This window comes from Mustela lutreola, chromosome 17 (genome assembly GCF_030435805.1).
Source record: "Mustela lutreola isolate mMusLut2 chromosome 17, mMusLut2.pri, whole genome shotgun sequence".
Classification (NCBI taxonomy): domain Eukaryota; kingdom Metazoa; phylum Chordata; class Mammalia; order Carnivora; family Mustelidae; genus Mustela; species Mustela lutreola.
In genome coordinates this window covers 35,361,942-35,378,975 of record NC_081306.1, presented here as the reverse complement: position 1 = coordinate 35,378,975, position 17,034 = coordinate 35,361,942, and the positions used below count along the sequence as shown (strand labels likewise).

General features: G+C 57.1%; 1 protein-coding gene across 4 annotated transcripts in view; it reads left to right on the top strand.

The window, feature by feature from the left end:
• Nucleotides 1-17,034, top strand: part of MAD1L1 (mitotic arrest deficient 1 like 1) — a 311,419-nt gene that overhangs the window by 102,186 nt on the left and 192,199 nt on the right. The gene's annotated exons all lie outside the window — the stretch shown is intronic.

Here is a 17,034-nt window from a genome sequence, read left to right as displayed (position 1 = left end):
TTTCCCCATCATGTTGTTGACTTTATACGCACCGATCTGTGTGGGTTCCTTGGATAACCTGTGTGTGTGTGTGTGTGTGTGTGTGTGTGTGTGTGTGTGTCTGTAGCAGACTCGTTCTCCTCGAGCCCAACTCATCAGCTTTTTCTCTTTGTGTCTTTCAAGACATCTTTGATTACTTAGAAAAGCACTCCGTGTTTGTTTCCAAGAGCTGTCTTATTTGCCTTCCCCGTCTAGATCCCCTGTCCACCTGTGTGGCATGCTGTGAGGTGCAGGGTTTCAGAAGCCTCCTGTGCCAGGTGACTAGCTGGTCGAACTGGTCACTTTTGGAAAAGACCACCCACCGTTCCCTGCTGGACTGTTGTGATCACTGTATGCATTGACTGTGTGTGTGTTTGGGGCTGTTCCCTTAGTTTCTTAGTCCATCTGTCCACCTGTTTCCTTCTGATGAGTGTACATAGAGGAGGAAGAGGCCAGAAGGCTGAGCTCTGGAGGAGCCTGGTTTGAGGGGGATCTGGGAGCTGCAGGTAAGGGTGTGTCACAGAACAGGGATGTTGGACGTGTGGCTGCCTCAGGCTGACCTGTTAAGACGACCCTGCAGAAGTTTGCCGCGTGGAGTTTGTTGTGGCCTTGACAGTAGTGGGTTCTGTGGAGGTGTGGGGGCAAGCCCGTGTGAGTGAGCGAGCATGCCCAGAGCCGGAGCGAGGTGGCTCGTGTGAGTTCTGCAAAGGGGATGGGTGAGCCAGTTGCGCTGAGGTCTTCAGGGCACACGAGCTGACGGGCTGTGTTCAGGATGCATATTAACGGGATGGCTGGGACAATGGGCTCCGCTGGAGGTGAGGGCGTCACTGATGAGAGGAGGCGGCATCAGGGTCTGCTGTGGCTGGGACATGGGCCGCCATCCGGGCCAGCAGCAGGAGGGGCTGCAGAGTGGGCACAGGGGAAGGAAGGTGTGGTTTGTTTTGTTTCCTCCATGGAATGCAAAGTAGGACTCTGTGGCCAAGCCTGAGGTTGGTGGAGATCGGTACCTGCAATGGTCATGAGAGACAGCGGGGCAGGGACGCGGCATGACTGCGCGGGGGGCACCAGCCAGCTAGGCCCCGCGCTCCCCTCAGCAATACTCATTGTGCTGCTGCAGGGGTGCGGCTGATGCAGTGGTGGCAGCCTTGGGCATCGTCAGCCCCTGTGGTGAAGTCAGGAGGGGAGCAGAGGTGCAGAGTGAGAGGAACTTGTGGGAGCAGCCCCTCTGCCTGGTAGGCGTGCTGTGGGGAATGGTAGCGAGGCCATATCCTGCCGGATCTCAGTGCATGTCTGGGATGGAACCAGTCTCCTCTGTCACGGTCACACTACCCGCTGGCTTCCTCGTGACACCTCTGGCTACGCCCTGAGGACACCTCGCTGCAACAGCGTTCACAGGGCAGTAAGAATGTGGGTCATGGCGTGCCCTCTTTGCTGAAACCCTCCAACGGCTTCGTGTCTGAGGGGAAGCTGACCAGTCTCTGCAGTGGCCTCTGAAACCTGCGTGGTTCCCCAGCCCCTGCCTGGGACCTCCTCCCCGTCTTCACCGTCTCCCTGCCTGCTGCCGCCCTCCCAAGCCCCCGCCCTCCTAAGTCCCCACATTAGGGGTCATCCTTTCTGGGCTAGCTCTTCACCTTCTCTTATGGTTTCCTTTGTGCTGCTTGTCTCTCCAGTTGTTTCCATGTCCTTGGGAGCAGCTACTGTGCTTTCAGACAGCGGCCTGACATTTCCATCCTGCGCCTCCCAGCTGTGCCCTCTTTTCGGGGGGGCCCAGCCCAGCCCCGTCGGCCCCAGTGAGCACTCAGAGCTTCCCCGGCCACCTCATCCCGGTTCCTGTGGCTGGCCGGTGCCCAGGGTCTGTGGCCGCTGGTGTCCATGCCGTTGGCTGTGGACATGCCAGCGACGGGGGCCGGCTGATCCCCGGCCCATGTGCTGGGAGGGAGCCTTCCACGCCCGGACGGACGGAGAGGGGCAGGCCAGAGCTCTTTGAGTAACCTTTTAAGATTGTGGTTACAAAAGGAATCCATTCTCATTTACAGCATTTGACAAAAACAAAGCAAAAGAAAACCAGGACAGCTGAGAATAAAGGTTTCCCACAGTCCTTCTGTCCTGTGAGAACCACCGTGAACGTGTTGGCTAAGATCCTTGCTCACGGAGAATCGGTGTTTTCCTGATACTATTTTTAGGGAAGTGTAGCACCCTGTGCAGTTTGTGGTTGGGGTCTTCTTTCTTTGTTTAATCTTGTGAACATTTTCCGTGTTAAATATTCCTTTAAAACAACTTTTGGCTATAACTTTCTTTACGAATGCTCTATCGACCCCAACTTGTTAGATACTTTTTTCATTTTTTCCATTTTCCTAAGTAACACTCTGATTGGTACACATCAGCAAACCTGTCTGCATCCCTGGCCATCTCCTTGAGGAGTCCTTAGCCTGGGACTGGTGCCAGGAAAGTCCGCATGTTGTCCTATATGACAAGACGTCTGGGCTAGTATAGCACGCAGGGGTCCTGGTGCTCACTCAGTGGCAACCGCAGGCGGTGGGGGGCACCCCCGCAGCCCAGGGTGGGTGCAGGTCTGGCCCCTCCCCTGATGTGCCATTTGACCTTGGCCAGGAGCTCGCGCTCTCAGAGGTTCCCACAGGAGATCGGAATAGGAATGGTTGGCGTCAGCTTGGCTGTGCCCCTGTGCACAGCAGGACCTTCTCTGTCAGCACCCCTCCCAAGGCGGCCGGATTTCTGACCTGGATGGGCTTGTTTGTGCCTTGCTGCTTGGACACCAAGGTGTGCTTCAATGGTTTTCCTGAGACCCTTCTTGAGGCGCACCCTGCGCTCACCCCACTCCGGGCCTGTGGGACAGCACCCCGTGCTCAGCATGGGCAGGACCCTGTGCACGCTGGTTGTACTTTACTTGGGCCCCCACACCTGGCTGGTTCTGTGTGTGTCCAGGGCTGGGGGTCTTCGCGGCCGTGGCATAGTTGGTCCCAGCTCCGGTGCCGCCCCAGCCCTGTGTGGAGACTAGAAGAGGGAGGAAGTGGGGTGCACTTGGAAGTCCTGTTAACAGACACGTGCTCACTGTCTCGGCCCCACTCGTCTCACAGTCCCGGGGATCTCGTTTCCTCGACAGCTCCCTGCTTTAGCTCGTCTGTGACCTCAGCATTCCTGGCTGCTCCTTGCCCTGATGTAGGGCACCCCACTCCCCTGCCACCTTGGCATTCTACCTGAGAGGAGCAGAGCGGTCGGGGGCACCGTCCGTCCCCTCTGTGGCGTCTCCAGGGCCCCAGGGAGGAGGGGCGGGCGGTGCCTGTGGTTGTGTGCATTTCTCTCTGGCTAGCGCCCACTCAGTCTTTGACCTGCTCCTTGTCACCAGCTGAGTGATAGATCTGGAGTCTCTGATTGGAGGGGCTCTGGCAGCCCTTGTCTTGAATCTCCACATGACTGAGATTTGGTTAGTTCTGAGGCTGAGGCCCAGCTCTTCACCTGTGTCATTACTGCTTCTCATCCTTTCCTGGGGGCCGGCTTCATCCCCTTCCAAACCTCTTTGGGTTTGGTGTGTTTCCAGAGCCTGCCTTCCCTCCTGTCAGGTGTCCCGGCCTGATGCAGCCCTGTGGGGCGGGCCTTGCCCCTAGCGGGGTCTCAAGGAAGCAGGCCGTGGGCTGTGCCCTCCTGGATGGGTGTCTGACTCCCACGGAGCTTGAGCTGCCCATGTCTCAGGCTGGGCTGCAGGGAGGCCTATCCCGTGCTATGAGGACACCCCCTTCCTGTGGCCCAGTCCCAGCCATCTGACGTCTGATGTTAGGGGAACACGGTATGGCGGCATTACCTAGTAAACAGCACCTTATTGAGGGGTCGTTACGTCCCATCAGGTGCTGACACCGCGCGCATCCTCCCGCCAGGGCCTGCTCTGCCCCTGGCTGCTGGGTGGGTTCGGTCCCCCTTGCTGCCCAGTGAGGTTGTGGCGGGGTTCCCCCGGCTTGTTGGTCTTTCTCCCACGTGGACCGTGGGCAGTATTTCTGTGCAGGTCTGGTTGAGCGTGTCCTTGGTTCAGAGTGTGGCATTTGCGCTCCGCCTGGGGGAAGCCACCAGCTTGCTTCGCTCGCGCCCTCGCGGTACCTGCTGTGGTGGGTCTCGTGGGTGCAGCGAGGCCAGGGGTGGCTCCTCCGGTGTGTTGTCCTCGTCACTCGCCCCGCCCCTCTGTGAGTGCTTCCTGACCCTTCGGGTGTCTTCCTTTTGAAGTGCTCTCAGCATAGATGTGACTTAACGTATTTTTCTCCTTATTTGCTCACAGCCTTTGTCTATTTTTCTGTCTTCTTAAAAAGTAATTTTGGAGGAGTTTTTAATAGCTTGAGGAAATTAGTCCTTTGTCTGGAAATATGGTTTCCCAGTTTGACATTTTCCTCTATTTGCTCATGAAATTTTCCTGCAGTTGTTAATTTTTAATTGTTATCTAGTTGAGTCCATGGGCCTTTTCTTTCAGTGCTTCTGTTTTGTTTTTGTTTCCGTGTGAGTGTGTGGAGTGGACGTTGTCTTTCCTCAGTCGGGAACGGTCTCCTGCAGTTTGCTCTGTCGTACTCTGGTTCTTGGATCTGGAACCCCTGACCGCTGAGCCTGTCTTGTGTTCAGAGCAGTGGGCTCTCGCTGTGTGGTCCAGAGACCTCTGGTTGTCCTAACGAGACCCTGTGGACATCCAGTCTTTCCGCGATGCCTGGCTCCTCTGACAGGAGGTCTCAGTCCCTTTTCCTTGTTTTGAGCGTGAGGACGTGCCTGGCTTTGGTTCCGGTGGCTGCGTGTGGTGTCCGTGGGCCCAGGTGGTGGGATCCTCTCTGTGCTTTCTCCGTGTCCCGGTTGCGGTTGCTTTCTTCACATGAGCTCTAAGTGTGGTGGCCTCATTTCAAATAAGGGCAGGTCTCATCGGCATTGCCTTAAACATGCAGGCTCATTTAGGGGAGTTGGCGTCTTAATGATTCTGACTCTTGAATACACTGTCTAGGATGTGCCTGCTGGTTTGTCTTTTTCTGCTTTTCCTGGTAGTTAAAATTACCTTCCAGTGGATTTTACACTGTACTTTATCTTTTTTGTTCCCCATGTTGGGGTCTTTTCTTCTGTGACATTGCCTGGCTTTTCCCATTCGGTCCGACAGGCAGACAGTGCTCAGCTCTGTGAGCCGGGAGCCACACTCCTGCTCTGGACAGTGTTTGAGAGCACGGGCACTCTGGTCTTGGCTGTGCTCCGTACTGAGTTGAGCCTTAGCCTTCCCAGACCCTGTTTTCTTTACTTTTCCCTGGGGGTGTTATGAGTGCCTCCCTTTGGGGTTTGGCATGAGACCACCGGAGCCCGAGGGTGCACAGTGCTGTGTGCAGGGCCGGCACCCACAGAGCCGCTGCCCTTTTCACTGTCGTGCTCAGCATCGTGGTCAGCGTCTTCACCACAGTCGCTTTGGAGTGGCCGCGTGTCTGAGTCCAGGCCTCGAGCCGCACGACTCTGCCTGCCGTGCACAGTGCTCTCATGCTTATGCCTGGCTCCTGCCCCTTCGTCTGCTGCCGGGTCCCGCTCGCTCTCTCCCTCCTCTCTGTGGAATGCTTGGCCCACCGCTTGAGAGCTGCTGGCGTGGCCCTGGCCCACTGTGCAGGAAGGGAAAGCCGAGTGAGGGATCCCTGCAGGGCAGCTCCCTTCTCCTCTGGGTGTTCCAATGGACTGGTCATGGGGGTTGGTACACACACTGCACATGGGCTGTGGCAGAGGTGCTGGCTCAGCCAGGCACACAGCCGGGCACACGCACATGGCTGGGGAGCGCTCGCTCCAAGGCCTGAATTGCTGATGCCGGCCCCTGCTTCCCATGTGTGTTCTAGCTGCTGCTCTCCCTTTCTGGACTCCGGTCCTCACTGCAGTGCCAAGGGCCCCCTCCCTGTGCACAGATCTGAGGGGTCAGCGTCTGGTTGGCCCCAGTGCTTCCTGGACCTATGCTTGCCAATGCCTGCAGGCACGTGGCACTCCCCTGCTGCACCCCACCCCCCGTCTCCCAGCCTTGGGTGCACTGGACTCCTTGTCTTCCCCTCATTTGTTCAGGGTGTTTTCCTCACCTCCTCCTAGGTGTTGGATACCATGCATGGCGTCACCATCCCGCAGCTCCCTGTCTGGTAGGGTGGAGGAAGGGCCCACTGTGTGCCATGCTGAGGTTTGTGGGAGCTAGGCAGCTGGCTCTGACTTGGGCTGTGCAGGGACTGGGCCCGGTGGGAGAGACCGTGGGAGAGGCCAGGGAGAGAGCAGTGGGGAAAGAAAAGGGCGTCTAAAGGAGCGGTTGGCTGGGGCAGTGGTCAGGAGAGGGAGAGGCTGTGGAAGAGGGGGCTGCAGGCAGGTGAGTCTGCCCCAGGTGGGTGTGCCCCAAGTGGATCTGGGGCTCAGCCTGAGCAAGGATGCCCTCAGCTTGCTGTCCTCTTTTCAGGGACGCAGCCTGGCCAGGTACAGGAGGGGGCCTGCGGGAGAGAGGAGCGGGTGTGGTCCAGCCACCTGGGCCTGCCCCTGAGTCCTTGCTGGGCCCGGAAGCAGTGAGGTGCCATTGGGATCTTCTTTCTGGAAAAATGCTGTGTAAGCACCTCGCACTATTATCATTTAAATGGGACTTTTTCTACTACTGTGATGAAGTCTGGGCTCAGCCAGAGCAGGCTCCCTGGTTGTGTGGTTGTGTAGCTTTGGGATGCTAATCTCATAGACAGATGGCCACTTTGAAATCCGTTTCCTGTGAAGAAATTGTGTGAAGGGAAGACTTTCCTTTGTCACCAGCCCTCCTCCTGCTGCCGGGCACCGCAGGCCTGTGGGACTGCTGAGCGGGCTTCTTGTCCTGAAAGGCGCTGGTGATGTGCACACAGGAAGGGGGCCCTTCAGGAGGCAGGGTGACCCACCGGGACAAAGCTCCGGCCTTCGGGGCACAGTGGGCGGCTTCTGGTCTGTGTTCGCGGGCCGTGTGGGACAGCGAGGACAGCGCCTGCTGTCCTCCCAGTAGCACCAGAAGCCCTGCCCGCCGTGGCCTCTGGGCGGCGTCTGCACGCAAGCGGCCCCCCGAGCCTCTGCTGGTGCCTGTGCTGTGGGTCTGTTCCTCCCCACCTGCCACCGAGGTTCTGCGTCAGGCCTCATGGTAAACCACAGTATCACCCGGCTTCAGCGGGATGAGCCCGTGCGCCTGAGCAGCCCTGCTGTCCCGCGAGCTCACCTTGACCGTTGCCGTGCTCGCACTGTGCCCGCGGTTGGTGTGCACCTTCACCGACGGGCCTCCTCTCCTTGCCCCCATGTAAGAACCTAGCGAGTAGGGGTTTTTATCCCATTTGTGGGTGAGGAGGTTGAGGTGTGGAGGCACTGGGGCTCACCTTCTGACAGCATCCACACCCTCTTCGGGGTCTGGGGGGCGTCGTGCAGGGCAGACTGCAAGTCACGCTAGCAAATGTGCCTCGTTTAAAACGTCCAGTGTCACACAGAGTGTGTTCTCCTACCACAAAGGGATGGAAATTAGACAACAGAGGGAAATTTGGAAAATCCATAGACCAGAGGACATCAAACCACATGTTCCCTAATACCAATGAGTCGAGGGAGAAACATGGGAAATTAGAAATGACCGTGGGTGAGCGGGGCACACGCACGACATTCACAGCGACGCTCCCAGCTCTAAGGGCTGCACGAAGACAAGAATATCGCGTCCCACCTTAGTGAGCTGGAAGAAGAGCAAACCAAATTTACAGCAAGCAGGGGGAAGTACAAATTAGAGATGAGCGAAGGAGAGGATAGAAAAAAAGAACAAATAGAAAGTTACTTACTTGAAAAGACGACTAACATGGGCAAACCGTTAGCTGAACTGACTGAGCAAATGGGGGAGAAGGGTCAGCAAAGCAGGAGTGGGAGTGGGGTCGTTGCTCCACGGAGGGAGAAGGGCCTGGGAGAGCTCCATGGGGGACTGTGCGCCCACACACTAGACTGTCTCGTGAGACACACGGAGTGCCAGAGCGGCTCGAAGACGGGAACTGTAGACGGACCGATGTGATTAGTAATCAGCCGCTAGAATATTCCCAGCGAAGGTCCCAGGACCAGATGGTCTCATTGGTGAATTCTGCCTTATGTTTAAAGAAAGAGCTTACACAGTGTTTCTCAAACTATTCCGAAGCACAGAAGGGGAGGACTCCCTTTCTACCTCATCTCATGGTGTGCAGACAATTTCAGGAGCTCCCGTTTGGGCCCCTGCCTTAGGGCACACACAGTGACTCAGGTGCTAACACCGTGAACTTGTGGAAGAAGCATTGGTGTCCTAAGTCTTTGTGACCTTGGACTAGGGAGTGGCTTCTTAACTAGGATGCCAGAAGCAACGAGTGCTTCATCCAAATGAATCCAAATGAAATACTTACATGGGTCAAAGGACACTATTAAGGAAGGGAAAAGTCAGCCCACGTAATAGGAAAAGAGACTTGCAAATCATGTATTTGATGGGGACCTAGCATCCAGAACGTCTATAGTATTCTCACAGCTCAATGTCAAAAAGACTAAAAACTGAATTTAAAAATGGACAAAGGGCCTGAGCCATCCATCCACAGAGGACACACAGATGGCCTGTATGCGATGTGGCTGGGATGCCGGCTATTAAGAACTCAGGAAACCAGGATTGGCAAGGAAGTAGAGAAATTGCAGCCATTTCGTGTGACATGGGGCAGGCGCCATGGAGGATGGGCTGCTTGAGCAGATGCTGGCACACCCACGGCTGGAGATGGAGCAGTTGCCGTAGTCTGCAGTGGGAAGTGGCCTGGCGGCCCGACAGCAGGGGAATCCATGATTGATTTTAAAAATAGGACGTGTCCAGACAACGTGGCTATCGTTCAGCCTTTGAAAGGAGGGGAAGTCTGGTACCCGCTCCAGCATAGTCGAGCCTTGAGGACACGATGGTCAGTGGAAGAAGCCAGACAGAAGGAAAACACTGTAGGATCCCATTTATAGGAGGTCCCTGGAGTCATGTCTTCATACTCAGAGAGACAGGAAGTAGAGGGTGGGCGAGGGGCAGAGGAGGGGAGGGGTCAGTGTTTCATGGGGAGAGTCTCAAGTGTGGAAGACAGAACATTCAGGAGATGGCTGGTGGGGGCTGTACCAGTGTGCCTGTGTGCTCAGTGCCCTGGGAGTGTGTGCTTAGCAGAGGTTAAAACATATGCTATGTATATGTCACTGCAAATACAAAGGGCAAGGGACTTAAGTAGATGTTTTTCTAGATGCGCAATGGTCACATGGGAGCATTGGGACCACTGTGAGATGCCACCTCACGCCAGCTGGGATGGCCAGGAGCCGGGGAGGAGGGCGTGGCTCCTGGAGCAGTGAACTTCCGTCATCCTAAAGACCTGACACTGACACGTGGGGTCTCTGGAATGTGACTGTAAGAGATGGCAAGTAACCAGTGTTGGTCGAGCTGTGAGGAACTGGAAGCCACACAGACAGCGGGCAGGGTACCAGGCGGTGCGGCCGCTGTGGGAACCAGTCTGATGGGTCCTCAGAAGGTTCATGCGGAGTCCAGCCTGGCATGGCCATGTGTAGGGCTGTTCCCGAGGGCACTGAAAATGCATGTTCCTCTGCAAACCTGCACTGGAGTGCTGAGAGCCGTGCTGCTCACAGGAGCCAGGAGGCCTGGCGGTCGGAACCAGCAGTCCACCCAGTGATGTGCAGATAAACCGGGCGTTGGTGCACCTGTCCTGCTGGGTGTCGCTCCTTCCTGATCAAGGCGTCGTGTGGCCTCACCTGGTACTGCGACGACAGACCTGGAACCCGTGGTGCTCAGTGAGGAGGGCCCTGTGTGCACTAGTCCACGGGGCTGGCACGTCCACACCAGGCGAAGCCACAGACACAGACCATAGGTGATGGGTACCGGGCTGGGCAGGGGCTGGGGAAGGGCTGCCCGTGGGCTTGGGGTGAAGGAGTCTTCTTGAATATATGTTTGCATAGCATTGCAAATATACTAAAAAACACTAAATTGTTTAACATGGTGAAAATGGTGAATTTTCTGTAGATTTAATCTCAAAAAACAAGTCAGTCATGCAACAAATGGTTTTGTTATGGTAGTGACTGATAGGCTCACTGAGCAGCTGCCCCCTGCCCCCGTCCCATTCTGTTTAAGTAGGGTTGGGGGATGCACAGTGCAGGGCAGGTCCTTGGCCCCTGGTGGTTTGGGGACAAGGGTCAGGTGCGTGGAGGGGCACTCCTGGGGTGGGCTCGGTGCTGGAGTAGACGAGAGCTCAGTGGGACCTCAGGGTAGTCTGAACTCAGAGCTCATCACTCCTTGGTGGGGCCAGGGCCAGGGCTCAGGTTTCTGGGAGTGCGTCCCCTTGTGTCAGAGTGGGGCACTGCAAGGGGGGCACCCACTGGTTGCAGCTCCCTGGAGTTTGCTGGTTCTGTGATGGGCCATGAAGGGGTCACTTCAGGGAACATGGTCTTCCAGTCCCTAGGTCTTCATGTGTGATGTGTGGGAGCATGACCATGGTGAACAGTGTGGGCACGTCTGGTCATCGGTCTCTGTATGTAGGTGGTTGCTGGAGCCTTGGCGTCTGTGGGCAAAACAAAGCTGGGCCTTGGAGCATTTTATGGGATTTGAAGTCCTTTTGCCTGTCCTCTTTGTCTCTGCTGGTAAGACATTTCTCCCAAGACCTGTCATGACCTCCATCCTGCCCGTGAGCTCCGTGAAGGCTGTCCCCTCGTGTCTGCTCTCCCTGGGTGGGTGTCCAACACTCGGTTTGCATTGATTTGTCGGCTGTGTGAACAGTGAGTCTATGGCTGCCTCCAAGCCAGTGGTCGTGCCTTGTACAGGCTCAGGACTATATCCCTGTCTGCAGCAGGAAGAAAGATGGGCCGTGGCAGTGGGTTCTCCTCATTGAGATCACATCCTTGCGTCTGTCCTGTCTGCCAGCTCCTTCCTTCCTTCTCTGATGGTGCTTCCTGGGGCCTGGCTGTGGAAGCCTTGGGGAGGTTTGGGGGCACGATGGGTGAGCCACAGTGTCCCCAGCCATGGGCCGGCAGGCTGGGTGTTCTTAGTGTTCTCCTCTCAGACCTGCTCTGGCAGATGGGCTGCTAGGTGTCCCTGCATCACCTCTGACCAGTGCGTGTTGTGGGCGCTCACTGCTTGCAGCTGCTCCCACGACCTGCTCCTCTTCCGAGTCTGGCCATGGGACCACGTGGCATGTCTGGCACTGACACGACTGTCCTCTCTGTTGGCCAGGCTCCTTTTCTCCTCCAGAGATTTCAGAAAATTAATGGAGCATTTGTAATTACACCAGACCTTTATTTTTCTACACTATCTATTCAGACACTTTTGAACTTGGAACTGTAATATCCGGTCTGGGCAGTAGAGCTGAATGTCCACCACCACCCTGTTACCCCTGCTGGCGCTGTTCGTTCAAACCCCCCTTGGGTGCGCAGATTGGAAGGTGATGGGAGAGGCAGTGCCTGCAGCGTGTCGGGGAATGTTCGTGTCCTTGGCCCACGGTCCTGCACTGGCACGTGTTGGAGGCCAGGTCTGAAGCTAGCTGTGTCCCACGTGATGGTTGGCCCCGGGGCACACGCTGCAGGCAGTCGTCCCGGTATGGCTGGAGCCCTCACGCGGCCTCCACTGCCTCAGAGGGAGAGCTGGGAGCCCTTGTGCCCGGGTACCTGGTCACCGCAGGGGCGTGGTCCCGTGGCAGGGGCCCTGCTCGCGGAGCAGAGCCATGCTCCCGCAGTCCCAACGAGCGTTGGCCCTTCCTTCTAAAGGTCATTTCTGTCTCAGTCAGTTGTTAAAGTTCAAGAGGAAATAAACTGCTTGGAGCTGGCATTTCTCAAGTGTCAGCTCTCCAGCCCCAGCCTTGCGCCAAGCAGGAAGTGGGGTTAATAAGTGAGCTGCTGTGTTGACACGGTGATGGGTGAGCAGATGCTTCTCTCATCTCAGCTTCACTAAAAAAACGTAAAAGAGAAACTAATGATTTTTTAAAATCTCATTTTCTCCTTTCATTTCTGTTGTTCAGCATGGGAAATGCTTTAGAGATGTTTATTAGTGGGGTGCCAGCCCTTAGAGAGCTTGTCTGCCACGGGCACCAGGATGTCATCCCCGTGGAGGGAGCGCTCCTCCCCGTGTGCCCCCATGCAGCCCCCGTGTCCTGCATCCCTGATGGGGGCTCCTCCCCAGGGTGGGGGGGAGACAGCTGCCCTCCAGGAGGGGGTCAGCTTCAGCGTCCACACATAGGGGCCACACCTAACTGGGTATTGACTTGTGCTTTGGGTCGAGGATGGTGAAATCGATGGGGAAGCAGGCAGGCAGGATGGGTTTTATTAATCAGGCAGCACTGGTGGCTGGAAGGATGCTACCAGAGCGCAGGTGCTGGTTGCAGACTGTGCCGAGAGAGGCCGCAGCTCTGCTCGCTGAAACTCGGCGGTCTATCGATCCTTGGCCCGCTGGGTGCTTCCACCTTGGAGCTGCTAATGGGCCACGGGCCGACACCAGAGAGAGATATGGGGGATTTGCTGGCTCGTCTGCCACCCCCTATCCTGCCTCCGTGCCTCCTGCCCTCCCCTGTCAACTTAGAGGAGAGGCCAGGTGGAATGCCCTCTAGGGCGGCTGTACACCGTGCCCCCAGCTTCGGACGGAGTCATGGAGAGGGTGGGAGGACACCCAGCTCCGCTCCTCCATGGAGCCCCAGTGCCCGTGCAGCCCGACTTTGGAGCTGCCCTGGATGGATCCCCAGCTGCCGCCTTCACATGGGGCATGGTGACCGTGGATTAACACTGGAGCTGCTCTGGTCCTGTGCAGACGAGATGGTCTGGGAGTCTTACAGGAAGGGATGGAAGTGAGCGAGCTGATGGTGCCTTCGGGCATCATCTCTCTGAAGAGGAATGAACACTGCACGTGCACGGCCCCGGGCCCTCCATGCCAGCAGGTGTGCTTGTGGCCGCCAGCAGGCTGGTGGGGAGCACCTTGGGTGGGGTCTGTCTGCCTCCTGCCTTTCCGAACCTTAAGTCCGGCACATGTGGTAGAGGCAGGGACCGGTAACCGGTGTCTGCAGGGGCCAGGTCATGAATGGCTTTTGCCCTTTTGGGCCACAGAGTGTTGTATGAAAGTGGCCACAGATGCGACATGAACAGTGGTGGACGCTTAGCCGAGCTCGGGTGAAAGAACAGGAACACGGCCCCTTTGGCTGGGTTCCTGCCCAGCCCTCCTGCCTGTTGTTTCTCGTATGACTTCCTGTGTTAGGACCAGGACTGTGCACAGACCCTCATCCCCTCAGCAGCTCCAGGGTGTGGCCATGGCACCTGAGGACGTGAGGGTCCGAGTGCCTTCTGCCTCTGCCACATCCTGCCCTGCTGAGTCTGGGTGGCCTGGGGTGGGTGATGAGCTCATCCTGCCGTGTGCCTAGCACGCCTGCACTGGGGGACGCGGGGGCTCCCCATGCCTGTGATTCGGAGGCAGCCCCACCTGTGTGTTTGCAGGCTGGGGACAGATTGGCTAGACCACATGATTCATCACAGTGGGACTGAATTGCAACCGCAAGGTTAATTCTCAATCTCAAGGGGGGGTGTATGGTGCAGACCCGGCCATCCAGCTGGAGATGCTGGGGCAGCAGGCTTGTCCAAGGCGGCACCGGGCCACGGGCAGGGGGCCTGGTGTGTGCCTCCTGCCCCTCCTCTGGGCAGGTTCTTCGAATCCTTCCTTCTCTGGTTTTGTTTCTGTTGTTTGGGCTTGCATTTTTATTTTTCAGAGAAATGTGTAATGACACTTGGATACATTGAGGACGGGAATCAGATGGCCTGTGTAAAGACAGCCACGTGCCACCCGGCCTGGGCATCATGGGGCGCTGGGATGAGGCTCGCTGCTCTTGCTGAGGTGGCCCCTCTAATGAGTGCTAGCAGGACCCCCAGAGGAGGTGCCACCTGCCTCTGTCCTCTTCTCGCTTCCTTCCCCCCGCACATGGTTCTTGTTGTACCACAGTTAGCACGCGGCAAGACTGACAGAGCCTGTGGTTGCGCGCTGTCCCTGAGACTTGCCCTCGCGGTGCCGTGCAAGGAGGGTGCCCCCGTGCACGTGGGGCTCCGGGCTGGCCCGTTCCCTCGCCGGCAGGGCTGGGGGCCGTCTCCTGGGATTCCTGCGGGTTGGCAGGACCGGGCTGCTGGTGTCCTCTGTCTGCAAGCCTGTCGCATGCTGGGCGGCCCAAGTTCCGCCGTCCGTAGAGACCCTGGATGCTCACTTCTGCTTTCATCTTCTGTTACGCATGTGCTTTGGCAAGTGTACACGAGCAAATCTCAGCCTGGGGTCTGTCAAGGCGGCCTTTCCCAGCATGGACAAGGCTGCATGGTGGCTACTCCACCCGGGCTGTTAATCCACACCCCCCCACCCCCAAGGGCAGGCGCACGGCAGGGGACTTCATGCGTGCTCTGCTCTTTCCACATTGTCTCCTTAGATTCCCTGTCGCCTTCAGGCAGAGCAGGGCAGAGGTGAGTGGCTTCCTTCTTACTGGGGAGGAAGTGGAAGGTCAGGCTTGCTGGGAGCATCCAACTAGTCAGATGCTGAGCGGGCCCCCGCTGGATCTCTCCAGCAGGGCAGTCCAGGGCTCTCTGGACGCCGCCGTCAGCGCCCCACTCTCCCGAGTGCCTTGGGATTGGCAGTGGGCTGTGTGGGGTGTAATGGCTTCCAGGCGGTGCACCCAGCCCCAGCGGCAGCCAGAGCCTCACTCGGCAGGGAGCTGGGAGTAGAACCCTGCCCGTGGCACAGGGCTGCCTCTGGGAGAGTGTTTCTGTGTCCCTGCCTTCTGGAGCTGCTGTGTGGCCCCCTGCCACATTCTTAGGAACATGGCTGGGCATGTGTTTCTTGTGGCCACAGGATGTGTGTGCCATTTCGGGGATGCTGTCTTGTTGGACGGTTCCGCCGGGGCTCCTCAGGAAGGCATTCGGTTTCCATATGTGTTCAGTGCTTGTCACTGGTGGATCCCTCTTGAGCAGGCCAGGGCACACTGTCCTCAGCCTGGCCTTGAGCAGGGTCCTCCTGTGCCTCCCGCCCTCCCCTCCTCTGGGTCAAGTTTCCCCAAAACCCATCTGTGTCCCTCTGATGTCCACTCCCAGGAGCCCTTGCTGCTTGCTTGCTTGCTTGAGTCTCCCCCCCCCCCCCGCCCCCAGCTGGGCCGTTCCCATCCTTTCCTGAGGCCCGGACATCTGTTCTCTTGTCCTTGGCTGGTCTGGGAGCCCCGAGCCATCAGTGAACTCCAGGGGCGGGACTGGGGGTGGAGCTTGCGTCCTTCAGAACCGTAAGACGTGCCTTTGAAGGCTTTATGGTCAAACTCAGGTGTAGGGTAATAAGTCCATTCCTCTTTGGCCGGGTGGAACACAGTTGGGGGCAGAGGCATTAAGCGGACAAACACACGTGAATCTAGAAACTGTGACGTGAGCACAAACAGCAAAGATTTAGAGCAAGGTGCAGGAGGGAAGCTTGTGATATGATGGGCGTCACCTCAAGGCTGTGAGATGGTCATGGGAAGTAGGAGACCGTTCCTGGCCATGTGCCCACCATGTGCCTTGACCTGGGTAATGGAGGCAGGAAGACTGGTAGGAGAGGGAGGGGGCTGAGGTGTGGGGCCTGTCAGTCCATTTAGTGTGTAATGTGTTGCTTGTCTGTGATCTGTTGAAAATGTGCTGATCCCTTTTACCCCCTGCCCCTCCACCCTGCTACTATACCTTCCAGAAGGAAACCCGAAGTCCACAGGGAATCCATGTGGCACGGGACCCAGTGGCTAGCAGTGCAATCCCTCTGGCTGGAGGCTGATCCTCTCCAAGCAGCCCTCTCCCTGGGGATGGCTCTGACAGGTGCTCCCTGTCACTGAGACCACCTGAAGCCTGCATGGCCCCTTGATCCTGGAGGATAGCTGCTCTGCCCCTTCTCAGCACCTGGGCCCCCAGTCTCTCCTCACCCAGGTGGTGGGTTCTCCCTGGCCTTTGCCTGCACACTGACCCCTCGCAGTGCTCTAGATTGGCTGGAGTTTGGCCTGTCTAGGGCTCTGTTCATCCTGCCTTGTCCCTTGGGTTCGCTCCAGCTGGGTGTCCTCCTGCCTTGTCTTTGGCCCCTTGGCATCCTGGCAGCCCCAAGCCATCCAGCTGCTGGTGACCCATGTTAGCCTCTAAGCCTGGTGTCACACAGCGTGGGTGTCCTGTGCCCAGGAGCAGCACCTGACCTACACGCCAATTACACCTCCCTGTGTTGGATCAGCTGACTCTGACCTGCTGTCCACTCCTTGGCCCTTAGCCCTACCCTGTCCTTTCTGTGGCTTGCCCCTTCTTTCTCCCAGACAAAGAGACTTCTAGAATGTTCAGCCTCTTAGCATTCCCTGCTGAGCCTTGATGGAGCCAAGAGCTTGGCAGCCTCTTTGTGGGTGCAGCTGCTGCCAGGGCCTATCGTGTCTGGGGCTGGACCTGTGTGTGTCTCTTTGTCCCGACTCAGCCTGGGAGCCTGAGTACCCTAGACAGAGAACAGGGTCACCTGTTTGAGAGTGGTTTGGCCTGGACAGTGGTGCTGTGGGGTGCACAGGGCCTTGTGTGAGTGAGTGAACTGCTGGGGACCAGAATTTTCCTGTCTATTAAATTGGAGAAGTTAGTGGTTTGCTCTACATTTCTGAAGGCAGATGCTTTAGGGATTTTGCAAAATCCCTAAATAAAATAAAATTTTGTTAATGTGAATAAAATTTTGTTAATGTGAATAAAGTTTGGTTAATCTTTTTTTAGTTTTGCACAAAAGTGTACTTGGTAGAAATCAGGTCCATGTTGGAGACCCCATGGCTTAGCTTGTGCTGTGCTGTTAATGCCCTTGGGCAGCGGTCTGCAGTGGTCAGCATAATCCCATGCTATGTGCCAGCACCTTGTCCAAGTGCCCTGGATAAAGGTTTGCTTGGCTTGGAGTTGTTTTGAGTTCGAGTCTGGCAATGGCTGTTGGCGTTCACATCCTCCATGTTTACTAGCCTGGCAGGACGAGGCCCGGGCCCCGCACACGGAGCAGAGCTCCAC